The sequence below is a fragment of the Elephas maximus genome, chromosome 2 (assembly GCF_024166365.1).
Source record: "Elephas maximus indicus isolate mEleMax1 chromosome 2, mEleMax1 primary haplotype, whole genome shotgun sequence".
Taxonomy (NCBI): Eukaryota; Metazoa; Chordata; class Mammalia; order Proboscidea; family Elephantidae; genus Elephas; species Elephas maximus.
In genome coordinates this window covers 98,937,943-98,951,972 of record NC_064820.1, presented here as the reverse complement: position 1 = coordinate 98,951,972, position 14,030 = coordinate 98,937,943, and positions in this window count along the sequence as shown.

Sequence of the window (14,030 nt, the reverse complement as noted above, 5' to 3'; positions counted from 1 at the left end):
CAACACCATCAAAGTAGAAATTAAGAACAGGAAGAGCAAGGAAAAAAAACCAATTACATGGAAACTGCATAATACCCTGCTTAAAAACCACTGGGTAATAGAAGAAATCAAAGATGTAGTCAAAAAATTCCTAGAATCAGATGAGAATGGAAAAACATCATACCAAAGCCTTCAGGACACAGCAAAGGCAGTTCTCAGTGGTCAATTTATAGCAACAAATGCACACATCAAAAAAGAAGAAAGGGACAAAATCATATATATATATTTATGTATATATAAACACACACATAAACCTCAAACCCCATCCATCAAGTTGATTCTGACTCATAGCAAACTTATAGGACAGAGTAGAACTGCCCCACAGGGTTTCCAAAGAGCGGCTGGTGAATTCAAACTGCCAATCTTTGGGTTAGCCAAGCTCTTAACTACTATACCACCAATATATCTCAAGTTATTACCAATTTTTATAGCTGTCTCAAATTCCTTCCCCACTTAACCATTTGATGTACTATGCTAGAATAATACTTATAATCTTTGGTTTATTGTATGTACTGTATTTTTCTGACATATATATGTCTGAAACACCCTCCGACTGTATATGTATATATATATAAAAAAAGTCTTTTAACTACTATATATATATATATCCCAAAAACCTCATATATCAGAAACATACTCTAACTTAGTGTATATATATATATATATATATAGAAACACTGGTGGCATAGTGGTTAAGAGCTACTGCTGCTCACTCAAAGGTTGGCAGTTCAAATCCACCAGGTGACCCTTGCAAATTCTGTGGAGCAGTTCTACTCTATCTTATAGAGTTGCTATGAGTTAGAATTGACTTGACAGCAATGGGTTTGGTTTGGTGTTGGTATACATGTATATAACCCAACCCAGTGCCGTCAAGTCGATTCCAACTCATAGATGTATATATACATATTTATTTTTTGGGGTTTATTATACGTATTTGGTTTATTACATATATATTTGGTTTATTACATATATTTGGTTTATTATATGTATATTTGGTTTATTACACATATTTGGTATATACTATCAGGAAAATGTAATATATATGTAATACATATAATGAACAAAGAATTAGAAGTATTTGAGTGTAGTACATCAAATCATTGTGAAGGGAAGGGATTTGACAGATCTGAAAATAGGTAATAACTTGAAAACCAAGGACAAGGAGGTTGTTAGAGGTCAATCCAGGAAGAAGGTTATGATATCAGCAAAAGTATAAAGACGCATACATCTAACATTTCTAAAATGCCAGTGTGCCTCAGGAACTAAGCTAGATGCTGTATGTTTATATTATTTCACTAAGTTCTTAATAAAAAGCTGTAAAGTAGACATCATTATGCTCATTTTATACTTGAGTAAACTGAGGTTCATAGAGATTAAATAACTTGCCTAAATCATATAAGTAGCATACAACAGCTAACAGATAATGAATTGCAGACACAGAGGTAAAATGATAGTTAGGATAAGTAAATGTTATAGAAGCCACGGGAGTAGGAAATTTCAGAAGGAGGTAATATGGCAAAGAAGGTGTGAAGAGGCAGTCCTTCAAACAAGCCAGAACACCATGGTTTTCCCTGTTCCTCTCCCTACTGGCATCTTTAGGCCTCAGAACAAACTACCACCCCCACTGAGGCCTGATGCTTGCTACCAGGGTTAAAAAGATACAATTAACCACACAGCCTTTGGGATGTACAACTTGGTTGGGGGGAGGCTGGCTTTGTCTCCTCGGCTATGATGCTAGTGGGGCATGTGTCCAGTTAAGATTACAACCCACTTAACTGGACCTACGTTGTCAGGGGGAAGCCAGTAGGAGATAGGGTTCCATTTAAGCCCCTCCCTGATGGCACAAAGTGGGGTGTGTGTAGAAGAGACACCATCTCTTCTTGGATAGCCATCTTGAGTTGGTGGGACACTTAAAATTTAATCCTCATTTGTTCTGGTGTGCCGTCTGCTTCTTATTATAAGAAATAAAAGTAATTTTGTGTATGCTAATGTTTTGAGAGCACCTGGTGTGTTCATACTATGATCAGAAGGATGTGATGATATCCATAAACAAATCAATATTGGTGATTGATGCCTTATTTATAGTGGCTTTCTTTCAAATTAGATTTTGGTGGCAAACTGTACATCACGAGAGTAGAGGCATGGGTTGTTGCTCAGATACACTTGGCCTCAAATTCTTTCTCCACCAGACATCAGCTCTGTGACCCTGAGGACGTTTATTGATAAATACATATATATATTCATTCAATATAATATCAACTTTAATGTAAAATTTTATTGAAATGAAGAAAATCTGACTGTATTTTATGAAAAGACTTATACCAAAGATATTCATTTGAAGAAACATTTTTTCAGAAAAAAATGTAAAGGATTACAGGTAAAAGGTTGGTGCTCTATAATTTTTCCTCTGACACTGGAAAAAGAAGTTATAAATACGTAGTTATACTCTGGTGGAAAGAAAAGATGAGAAAACACGTGTTGCGTGTTCTCAACTCTTTCAGTGTCACAGAAAACCAGATCATCTCCTAAATATGAAGGCATTTTAGTCAGGATGCTTCTCGATATTCTTCGGCAACAAACATTCCTAACATCTGAGGGGATTAAAACTATAAGATCCCTTTCTTGCTCATGAAAATTTGGTCTGCTGACCCTCCATAACAACGGGCCTCCATAGCTCCATGACAACTCAACCTGAAAGCAGTTCTACCACCCTGTAGCTTCATAAATTGGGTCATAAGACCCCCAGGTCAAAGATGTGGGGAAGGAAAATGCTGAATATTCTTCAGTTGATAGTAACTTGGAATCTGTTTCTTCTCAGAAACCTCCCTCCCTAGCTAACAACTCAAATGTGAGGGAAAAGAGAACTGAATGTGAATGGACAGTAGAAATCTCCACCATAGACTATGAGAAGGTGGGTTTTTTAATATGGTAAGTGTGGAAAACGTTTGACACAGCCACTAGAAAGTATGAAAAATACTCGTGAAAAGTTTAATAAAGCATGGTCAAAGAACACAGAAGATCCAGTTAAAGATCATGGATATTTGACAGTTTCAGTCCTCATTTTGTTTTGATTCTCTCATAGCTGAAAGCCAAGAAGGAGAAAATTTTATTGCAATAATAGGGAGAATTTGAATAATTTTCTTATTAAAATATTTAGCCTGAGTTGAAAGCAAAGTAAAGCCAGAAAGTCTAAAGGCTTAGCTAAATATGTTTCAGTGGTAACAGATGCTGTAGGCACCCAGACGTATGAGTAGGTAGATTAAAGTAAAGCAGTGAGAAGAACCATCCTCAGCATCAGTATCTTTTCTGACCAAGGGTCAATAGCATCTCTGAACTCTTAAATTTAGAAATAAAATTGTTCCATTGAATGACGGGACAGTGATAAAGAAGCTTTGCATTCATTGCCTATCCATATGAGCCTCACTATAACCTCTTGCTAAAACTGCTTCTTTTGAGTAATGCCTTACTTTTTGCATCACAGGCTGCCTCAAATCTAGCTGCTGACTCTCTTCATACGGGGCATGAATTTACAGTACTGACTATTTCACAAGCCACTAAAAAGGAACAGATCACACTTGAAGTTGATGTTCACATGAACTGAGAAATGCATCTTTCAAATTAATGGAGATAATAACACATCTAGAATTATATCCTGATCTCTAGTTATATTTTGGCCTGTCATGTGCAATAACTACAACAAAAATGATGATTATATAGGAAACGAAGAAAAAAAATGAGGGTAACTTGATAGCTTCATACTCATTATGAGGAAATAGTGAATTAGAATCGTTGATGGAGCTATTTTGCCTCCATTTTATTCAAAGGAGTGACATCCAGATCAGAACATGAATTATAATCTTATAGTTAATCATGAGAAATCACTTATAACATTGACAGCCCATTGTCAGCTGAATGTCACTATTTGAGGGCAAATAAATAAATAAATAAGGGAGAGCACTCATTAACAGTGCAAAATCAAGTATTCAACTCTATTTTTCAAAAAAAAAAAAAACTACTCAACAAGTAATTTACATTAAGACAGTGACTGTTTATCATTTTAGGAAAATACAGTTTCAGCTTACAAATATATCTTTGAAAATTAACTTTTGTGATTTTATAAGTCAGAAACATTTAGTCTTGGATTTTTAAGCTTTCATTTCAGTCTGTTATCCTACTTAAAATTTCCTTGAAGAGATGTTTCATCAGCATCCTTCTTTTCATTTAAGCAGCTATATCTACCAAAATCCTGTTCTGGGTTTGTTATTTAATTTGACTACTAGGTATTTCCTCCACACATCTGTCAGTTTGTCATACAGTGGGGCTAGTGTGTTGCTGTGATGCTGGAAGTTATGCCATTGGTATTCAGATACCAGCAGGGTCATCCATGGCAGGCAGGTTTCAGCTGAGCTTCCAGACTAAGACGGACTAGGAAGAAGGACCCAGCAGTTTACTTCTGAGAAGAATTAGTCAGTGAAAACCTAATGAATAGCAGAGGAACGTTGTCTGATGTAGTGCCAGAAGATGAGCCCCTTGGGTTGGAAGGCACTCAAAAGATAGCCGGGAAAGAGCTGTCTCCTCAAAGTAGAGTTGACCTTAATGATGTGGATGGAGTCAAGCTTTTGGGACCCTCATTTGCTGATGTGGCAGGACTCAAAAAGAGAAGAAACAGCTGCAAACATCCGTTAATAATCAGAACTTAGAATGGACAAAGTATGAATGTAGGGAAATTGGAAATCATCAAAAATGAAATGGAACACATAAACATCAATATCCTAGTCATTAGTGAGCTGAAATGGACTGGTATTTTTCATTTTGAATCAGATAATCATATGGTCTACTATACCAGGAATGAAAACTTGAAGAGGAATGGCTTTGCTTTCATTGACAAAAAGAACATTTCAAGATCTATCCTGAACTACAACACTGTCAGTGGTAGGATAATATCCATACATGTACAAGGAAGACCAGTTAATACAACTATTATTCGAATTTACCCACTAACCCCTAAGGCCAAAGATGAAGAAATTGAAGATTTTTACCAAATTCTGTGGTCTGAAATTGATCAAACATGCAATCAGGATGCACCGATAATTACTGGTAATTGGAATGTGAAAGTTGGAAACAAAGAAGAAGGATCGGTAGTTGGAAAATACGGCCTTGGTGATAGAAACGATGCCAGAGATGGCATGATAGAATTTTGCAAGACCAACGACTTCTTCATTGAAAATACCTTTCTTCACCAACATAAATGGCAACTATACACATGGATGTTACCAGGTGGATTAGACAGGAATGAAACCTACTACATCCATGGAAAGAGACAGTCATATGCTACCTATTGAAATGGTTGAACTTTGACTAAATCTTTTTGATATAATGATTCTCTGTATTCCTTCCATCTTCTTTTAACGCTTCCTGCATCCTTTAATATTTTCCCCATAGAATCCTTCAGTATTGCAACTCAAGGCTTAATTTTTTCTTCAGTTCTTTTCACTTGAGAAACACAAAGCATGTTCTTCCCTTTTGGTTTTCTATTTCCAAGTCTTTTCACCTTGAGTATAACCCACCTGAATTTAGAGACCAACTCAAGAATAGATTTGACAGGTTGAACACTAATGACAGAAGGCCTGGTGAGTTGTGGAATAATATCAAGGACATCATACATGAAGAAAGCAAGAGGTCATTAAAAAGACAGGAAAGAAGGAAAAGACCTAAATGGATGTCAGAAGAGACTCTGAAACTTGCTCTTGAACGTTAAGTAGCTAAAGCAAAAGGAAAAAATGATGAAGTAAAAGAGCTGAATAGAAGATTTCAAAGGACAACTCCAGAAGACAAAGTATGATGACATGTGCAAAGAACTAGAGATAGATAGCCAAAAGGGAAGAACACGTCCAGTATTTGTCAAGCTGAAAGAACTCCAGAAAAAATTCAAGCCTTGAGTTGCAATAGTGAAGGATTCTATGAAGAAAATATTAAATGACACAGGAAGCATCAAAAGAAGAAGGAAGGAATACACAGAGTGACTATACCAAAAAGAATTTGTCAACATTCAACCATTTCAGGAGGTAACATATGATCAGGAACCGATGGTAATGAAGGAAGAATTAAAAGCTGCACTGAAGGCACTGGCAAAAAACAAGACTCAGGGAACTGATGGAACACCAATTGAGACCTTTCGACAAATGAATTCAGGGCTGGAAGTGTTCATTCATCTATGCCGAGATATCTGGAAAACAGCTACCTGGCCAACTGAAGGCAAGGGATCCGTATTTATGCCTATTCCCAAGAAAGGTGATCCAACCGAATGTGAAAATTATCAAACAATATCATCAATATCACATGTAAGCAAAATTTTGCTGAAGATCATCCAGAAGCAGCTGCAGCACTATATTGACAGGGAACTTCCAGAAATTCAAGCCAGATTCAGAAGAGGACATGGAACCAGGTATATTATTGCTGATGTCATATGCATCCCAGCTGAAAGCAGAGAATACCAGGAAGATGTTTACATATGTTTTATTGACTATGCTAAGGCATTTGACTGTGTGGATCATAAGAAATTACGGATAACATTGCGAAGAATGGGAATTCCAGAACACTTAATTGTGCTCATGAGGAATCCGTACATGGATCAAGAGGCAGTTGTTGGAATGGAAAATGGGGATACTGTATGGTTTAAAGTCAGGAATGGTGTGCATCAGGGTTGTATCCTTTCACCATATTTATTCAATCTGTATGATGAGTAAATAATCTGAGAAACAGGACTATAGGAAGAATAATGGGTTATCAGAATTTGAGGAAACTCATTAACAACCTGTGTTATGCAGATGATACAATCTTGCTTGCTGAAAATTAAGAGGACTTGAAGTACTTACTGAAGACGATCAAGGACCGCAGCCTTCAGTATGGGTCACACCTCAACATAAAGAAACAAAATCCTTACAGCCGGACCAATAAGCAACATCAGGATAAATGGAGAAAAGATTGAGGTTGTCAAGGATTTCATTTTATCTGGATCCACAATCAACACCCATGGAAGCAGCAGTCAAGAAATCAAAAGACGCATTGCATTAGGCAAATAAATTGCAAGAGATCTCATAAAGTGTTAAAAAGCAAAGGTGTCATCCTGAGGACTCAGGTGAGCCTGACCGAAGCCATTGTATTTTCAATAGCATCTTATGCATGTGAATGTAGACAAAGACTAAGGAAGACCAAAGAAGAATTGATGCCTTTGAATTGTGGTGTCGGCGAAGAATATTGAATATACCATGGACTACCAAAAGAATTAACAAATCTGTCTTGGAAGAAATACAACCAGAATGCTCCTTGGAAGCAAGGATGGTGAGACTATGTCTCACATACTTTGGACATGTTGTCAGGAGGGATCAGTCCCTGAAGAAGTACATCACGCTTGGTAAAGTACAGGGTCAGCGAAAAAGAGGAAGATCCTCAATGAGATGGATTGACACAGTGGCTACAACAATGGGCTCAAGCCTAGCAACCATTGTGAGGATGGCACAAGACTGGGCAGTGTTTTGTTCTGTTGTGCATGGGGTCACTATGAGTCAGAAGCTACTCGAAGGCACTAACAACAACAACAACACTAGGTATTTGGTGATTTAAAACAAATTCAACATCATTAGTTTGTGATTATTTCTCCTTAATCTGTACCTGGCTCCATCCTGTTAATCATAATGATAAAAAACCTGCAGAAGAATCCAGATCATATAACAAAATACTATATGCAAAAAAATATAATAAACCCACAAATTATAATGTAACTTCATTATTTAAAATTTTCAATATTAAAAATTCAATTCATTATGGTTTAAGGTTTAGAAAAATACATTTGATGAAAGCAAAACTTTCCTTTGAAGTTTGACTAAAAATCTGCAGTGAATGGATGCTTTAAAGGGTCAGTATAGATTCAAGCTTTGTGTGTCTTCCTCTCTAACCTGTTACCTTGTATGAATTGGGCATGCCCTTTCTTTTTTCTGCATCTCCAGCTCTTATCACATAACTGATGCTAAATGAACATTTACTAAAACAATTGTTATCAGTTGAGAAATTCTACCAGAACTGTTTCTATTTATTATTATCCAAAAGCTATCTTTTTTAAATTAAAATTATCCTAGAAAATATTTTACTTGTATCCTATATTTTAGGATATTGCACTCACAATACAGTACGTGGATTGTGCTTTTATAATAAAATAAACTATGTCTTATATCTCAGGCTCCTCCATTATATTTGAGTTGTGTGAAAAATCAGACTTAGCCTTCTTTCTTTATATTGAATTACTGTTATGAATAATGTTTTTCTTTTTATTTTCAGTGCACTTAGCACATATTAAAAAACCAAAAGCTAACCTATTTCTGTCAAGTCGATTCTGACTCACAGTGACCATATTGGACAGAGTAGAACTGCCCCGTAGTGTTTCCAAGGCTGTGATCTTTACAGAACCAAACTGCCTGCCATACCTTTCTCCCTTGGAGGGGCTGGTGGGTTCGAACTGCTGACCTTTTGGTTAGCAGCTGAGTGCTTAACCACTGTGCCACCAGGACTCCTCTAGCACATAATAGATATTAAAAAATTGTGTTTAATTAATGAATAAATTAGTTTATGTGGAGTCATTGCAATACCAGCAGACAATCAGCACCAGTGAACTGTGAACTGAAATGGATTGCTAAGGAGAAAGCAACTCAATGTCATATATCCTTTTCATATCCTAGAGTAGTCCTTGACAGTATTAGACTCACAAAAAATTATATAAGTATTTCCTGTTGGGAAACCAATTATTTTTGTTAAATATGTACTAGCAAATTGTTAACAAAATAATCCCCTTTCATTATTTTTGAAATTACTTGATTTCACATTAAATAGAATGTTTTGCTGTTTTATATTGGTTATTAAATACAAGTGAAGGAAAATAAGAATAATCATAAATTTAGTTTTAAAAATGGAATTTAAATTAAATAAACCAAACAGAATAATTTTTCTTGATGCTCCCAATGATGTTGGCTACCTAGAAATGCTGTTTCTATGAAAATAAAGGCATTTAGAGGAGAAAACTCAGGCGTTAATGAAATGCCGGTAATGTAAGACTTGGCTATAAGCATGTGGGAATAGGAAGGCAATTGCTGTGTAGCTCATAAGAGTGTGTATTTGTAACCCTGTCAGATGTATGGGGCATAGATGTCATAATAGGCTCTCAAAGTCCCTTCAGTCAAGAGATCACTCACCCTAGAATGCCAGATAAGCCCTGGCCTCATTTTGAATTTTAGATTCCTTCAGGTGAAGATCTTCCTCAGAGATTTTCATGCTTCTTTGATTTTAGACTGTCTCTGAGGCTTCTTGTGACAGTTCCATCTGGACTGCCCAAACTATACGTTTCTTTAAGATAAATAATTTTAAAAATAATCACTAAGATCCCCCTACACACACACTCATGCATACACATACACAAATTAGCAATCATATCCCAGACACACTTGAGAAAGTTTTTTAGTATATTTTAGTGACATAAGTAATTGATCTTATTTGCATTTATAAAATATCAGAAAATTATAAAAACGGGGATAGTTACGGTTAGATTCTATGAACATCAAGCAAGATCATTTGGGGACTCAATGTTGAGCCATATTGTATAGTTACTGGTGAATATATATTGGGAACATTATATAATTTATCTCAACTGAAAACACAAAATGTTTAATAATTTTATATACTAACCCATACAGTATGCAGACCATTAGGAGTTAACAGCTCTAGGCCAGGTCTCAGTCAGTATTAGATTCACACATCTTAGTTTTTTCTTTTCTCAAAATCAATACCTGCAAATAATAAATGAGATCCCAGCGGGTGGAGTTAAGCTCCAACTACCACAGAACAACTCTGCAATTGGTCATTGACTCAATAATGCAGGTGAGTGGCACACTATAGAACATCTTTAGCATACTGTAATAGAAAATTAATAGCTTTCAAATCAGCACCGGGGTTACCCTAAGGATTACATGATAGCTTGGGTTACAACTATCATCCAATTCCAGGAAATATAAAATGTCATAAAACCTGAGAAAGATAATAGGAGCCCAAACATTATGCTTAATTTGTACCAAGTATACCATATTCTACTCCGATAACAAAAGGTTTGAGATATTATAAGTGTTGTGTTGGAAACAACATGCTGATGCGCCACATTGCGTGGTGTCCGTGGTGTCCACATGAAGTTCATATATCACTCTACAGTGATTTATCTATACATCAGTAACAGAAACATGTGCATGGTGAATATTTTTGTTTAAAAATTAGCACTGAGTTAAACATTCCACACAGGTCCTCACACCATCTTAACACTTATTGAGGTAATTCCTCACAAGAAGCGCAAGCTTTGTTTACTTCCTCTGCCATGTGGACCTCTTTTATCCACGGAGTCCTGAATGATAACCTGACTGCAGATTCTCAAACTAAATTCAGGAAGGCGAGCATACAAAATAAATAAAGGGTAACTTACTTATTTATATATACATTAGTTTACAGAGCCTGGGAGCCAATGGCGCCAAAGACTAATAAACACTCAGAGTCAAGGAACTGGATCCCTACCATCCTAAAGCGTTGTCAGAAAACTTCTGAGCAGCACAGCATAAAATATCCCTCTGTATGGAGTCAGTAGCGTGTAATAGAATATCAATTATTCATTTATACATTTTTCAATGCCAGAGAAAGCTGTGGTACTGAATGGCCCAAAAATAAAACTTGAAAGGTTTTTGTTTCTACAATGAACATGTTAAAGACAGGTAGAGAGAAAACAAAGTATTTCTAAGCTTTACAAAGTTATCCTGTTTCCTTCCATTACTTGACATTTTAAAAACAGATCAGATCACATTTTTACAAAAACACATTTTTCCCCCTCAGCAGAAAACTACAAATAAGTCAGATCGTTACAAGAACAGATATAGTCCCTGATACATCCTGTGAAGTAGAATGTGTGGCTGAAATGCATATTTCTAAGTGTTGAATATGGCAGCCAAATTATGATAACCATTTCACAAACTCTAAAATAAGCATTTAATGCCTTATGTTACAAAAAAAAAAAAACTAAACAAAACATAGTAACAAATATTCTTGATAAAGAAAGCATATACACTTAAGGATAGGAGAGACTTACCCACAGGCTGCCAACATCCCAGTCATTTGCCAAAGCTAAAAGCATATGGCATCTTCCTGCAGGTTTACTTCTCTTACTTTTCATAGGAGTTCACCGTCTACTTTAGCACTATCTGCAAAGATTTGGGGTAGCAAATCAAATCTTCTGTTTTGTTTTGTTTTTCATTCTAGTTCTTTCTCTTAGTGGCTTGTGCCACACACACAAAATGGCACCTCTCTTTCAATGCAGAAGCAGGCTTTATACACCAAGCGTGTGTATGTGAGTATGCCACAAAACATCGGTTCCTTATTATGCGCTTGTTAGCTTGTCCAATCTATGGCAATCACTTCAGTCCCAGGGGTTGAAAGACACAAGACGCAGGAAAAAAAGGGAAGCAAAAGCTGGAGAAAGATCAATACCGCACTGTGAAACAAGAAGTGTAGGCTATTTACTTTTCATTGATCTGATGATGCAGGAGAAACACCTCAAACTGGCATTAAATTGAAGGAATACATCTTCTGTGTTTTTTCACCTCAAGGTCAGGAAGGAGCTAAAAAGAAATTAGAAGAAACAGAAACTAATCACAAGAGTACAATAAAACTATTAATCCACATTACAAATCCACATAGTAACATAATGAAATTTCAGATCGAATGAGGTTCACAATAAAACAGACCTGGCCAGGTTTTTTGTTTGTTTGTTTTCTGTTTGTTGTCTGATTTTTTAAAGCTGTTGTAAGTTGTCCCTGGAACCACTGAAAAACAGTGGCATAAGACAATTGAATCAGGCCAACATGTGATACCCAACTAGAGGCCCAGCAATATTTTGCAAAAATCCAGAAGATAAATGCCTAGAAAATAATTAGAAACAGGTTGCATTCCACCCACAGAAAAAGTACTCAACTTTTTAATTTCTAACTTTTAAAGTAAAGACCAATCCTCAAAAAATATCACATGCTATTATTCAAAGGAGTTTATTAAAGAATTCTGTGCCATTTTTCCTTCAGGTTGCAAAACCCTAATGTATTTGTATAAAAGATATTTAAATATATGCAAATAAGCACTGGAATAAAACATTTGAAACTCTTACATTGGTATGGGACGACTAGACTTAGACTAAATATACTTCTTGGACATCAAGGTTATGTGAAGAACATCCTAAGCTTTCCTTCATGTATCTGTTTGTTCATTCATTTATATAAACAGGTAAACCCAGACACATATTTTTACTGTGATATTCAAGAATATCCAGGTTTTAGCTGGGTCAAAATTTCAGAATCAGAGAAACCAGGGCATTGACATAAAAATTTTAGAGTTTATTGAGTCTACCGTAAATCATCTAAGACAGGTATTTGTTCCCCTCTAGTCTAAATTCATGTGTTTTAATATTTGATTGCTATCATGATTCCTGTACCCTCTATAAAAGGGAATTTATTACGTGAGAAATTCACCAATTTAGGAATAAGGAATGACAAGACTGACAACTATAAAACCTTGTGGATAAGACAGAGGCATTGTTTTCTCCACCTAAAACAATCTTGTTTCATGCTTATCAAGTTTGCCTCTAAATTTAAAAATAAATAAATAAAGCCAAATTACTCAATACAATGGCCATTTTCTTTCCTCTGACCCAGAATTCAAAGTGATACATTTCTTGTAATGTATTTTACCAAATAAATATACAGTGAAACGGTCTCTCAAATTTCCTTTTCCAAAATTTCATAATTTTCACTACAAAATGCTCTAATGCATGGTATTTTTTTTGTTAATGCTTCTTAACATTAAGTCCTACATTTCACATCTAAAAACCTTAATGACTATTTTGCAAATTCCCCCCAAATAGGAAAAAGGTTTTCTTGCATTTTGTACCTATTTTAAACATTAAGTAAATTTTTCATAAAAAAATATTTGAAATATTTTTGTGATTATTGAGTATTCAAAATCTAACTGAGTCTAGAAATAATTAATTATAAAGATAAATACACATAGGAGTAACTACAGATATGCACAGAACTGTCTAATATTGCCTATTTGCTATGAACATCTCCAACTTTCTTTTAATATTTGGAATAGCCTTTGGAAAGATATTTCTATGTTGTTATAAAAATCTTAAGTACTAAGTCTGTCACCAAAAAATTGTCAGAAATTTCTCAATAATTCTCTTCTCTCCCCTACCCTCCCTTCCCCTCCCTCCGCTCCTCTCCCCTCCCCTCACCCCTTCTCCCTCCGTTCCCATTCTCTTCCCTGCCCTCCACTCTCTTCTCTTTCTCTCTTCCTCTCCCTCTCTCTCTCTCATACATAGAAAAACATTATTAAAAAGCTACACATGGTTTGGAAACCCTGGTGGCGGAGTGGTTAAGTGCTACAGCTTTTAAACAAGAGGTTGGCAGTTCAAATCCTTGGAAACTCTACGGGGCAGTTCTCTGTCATATAGGCTCGCTATGAGTAGGAATCCACTCAACGGCAGTGGGTTTGGTTTTGGTTTGGATACATTGTTTAAACTGGCTATCATTTAAACTCTAAATTTTCTTGATTTATCAACATTTAGAATAGAAACTGAACAAATCAGACGATAAACCTTTATAAAGTGTTTAATGGAAAATAACCCCCCCCCAAAAAAAAACCAAACCCAGTGCCGTGGAGTTGATTCCGACTCATAGCGACCCTAAAATACAGGGATTAATTCTAAACCTCAGATTACCTGGAAATTAATTATCAATAGATCTTTTACATTAACTCCTATTATCTCAAGATACTGTGATACATATTTTAGTATAAAATTCAGTGTGTGTGTATATATATATGCATTTTTTAAAATACTGTATTACTTGGAATTGAGTTGCTTT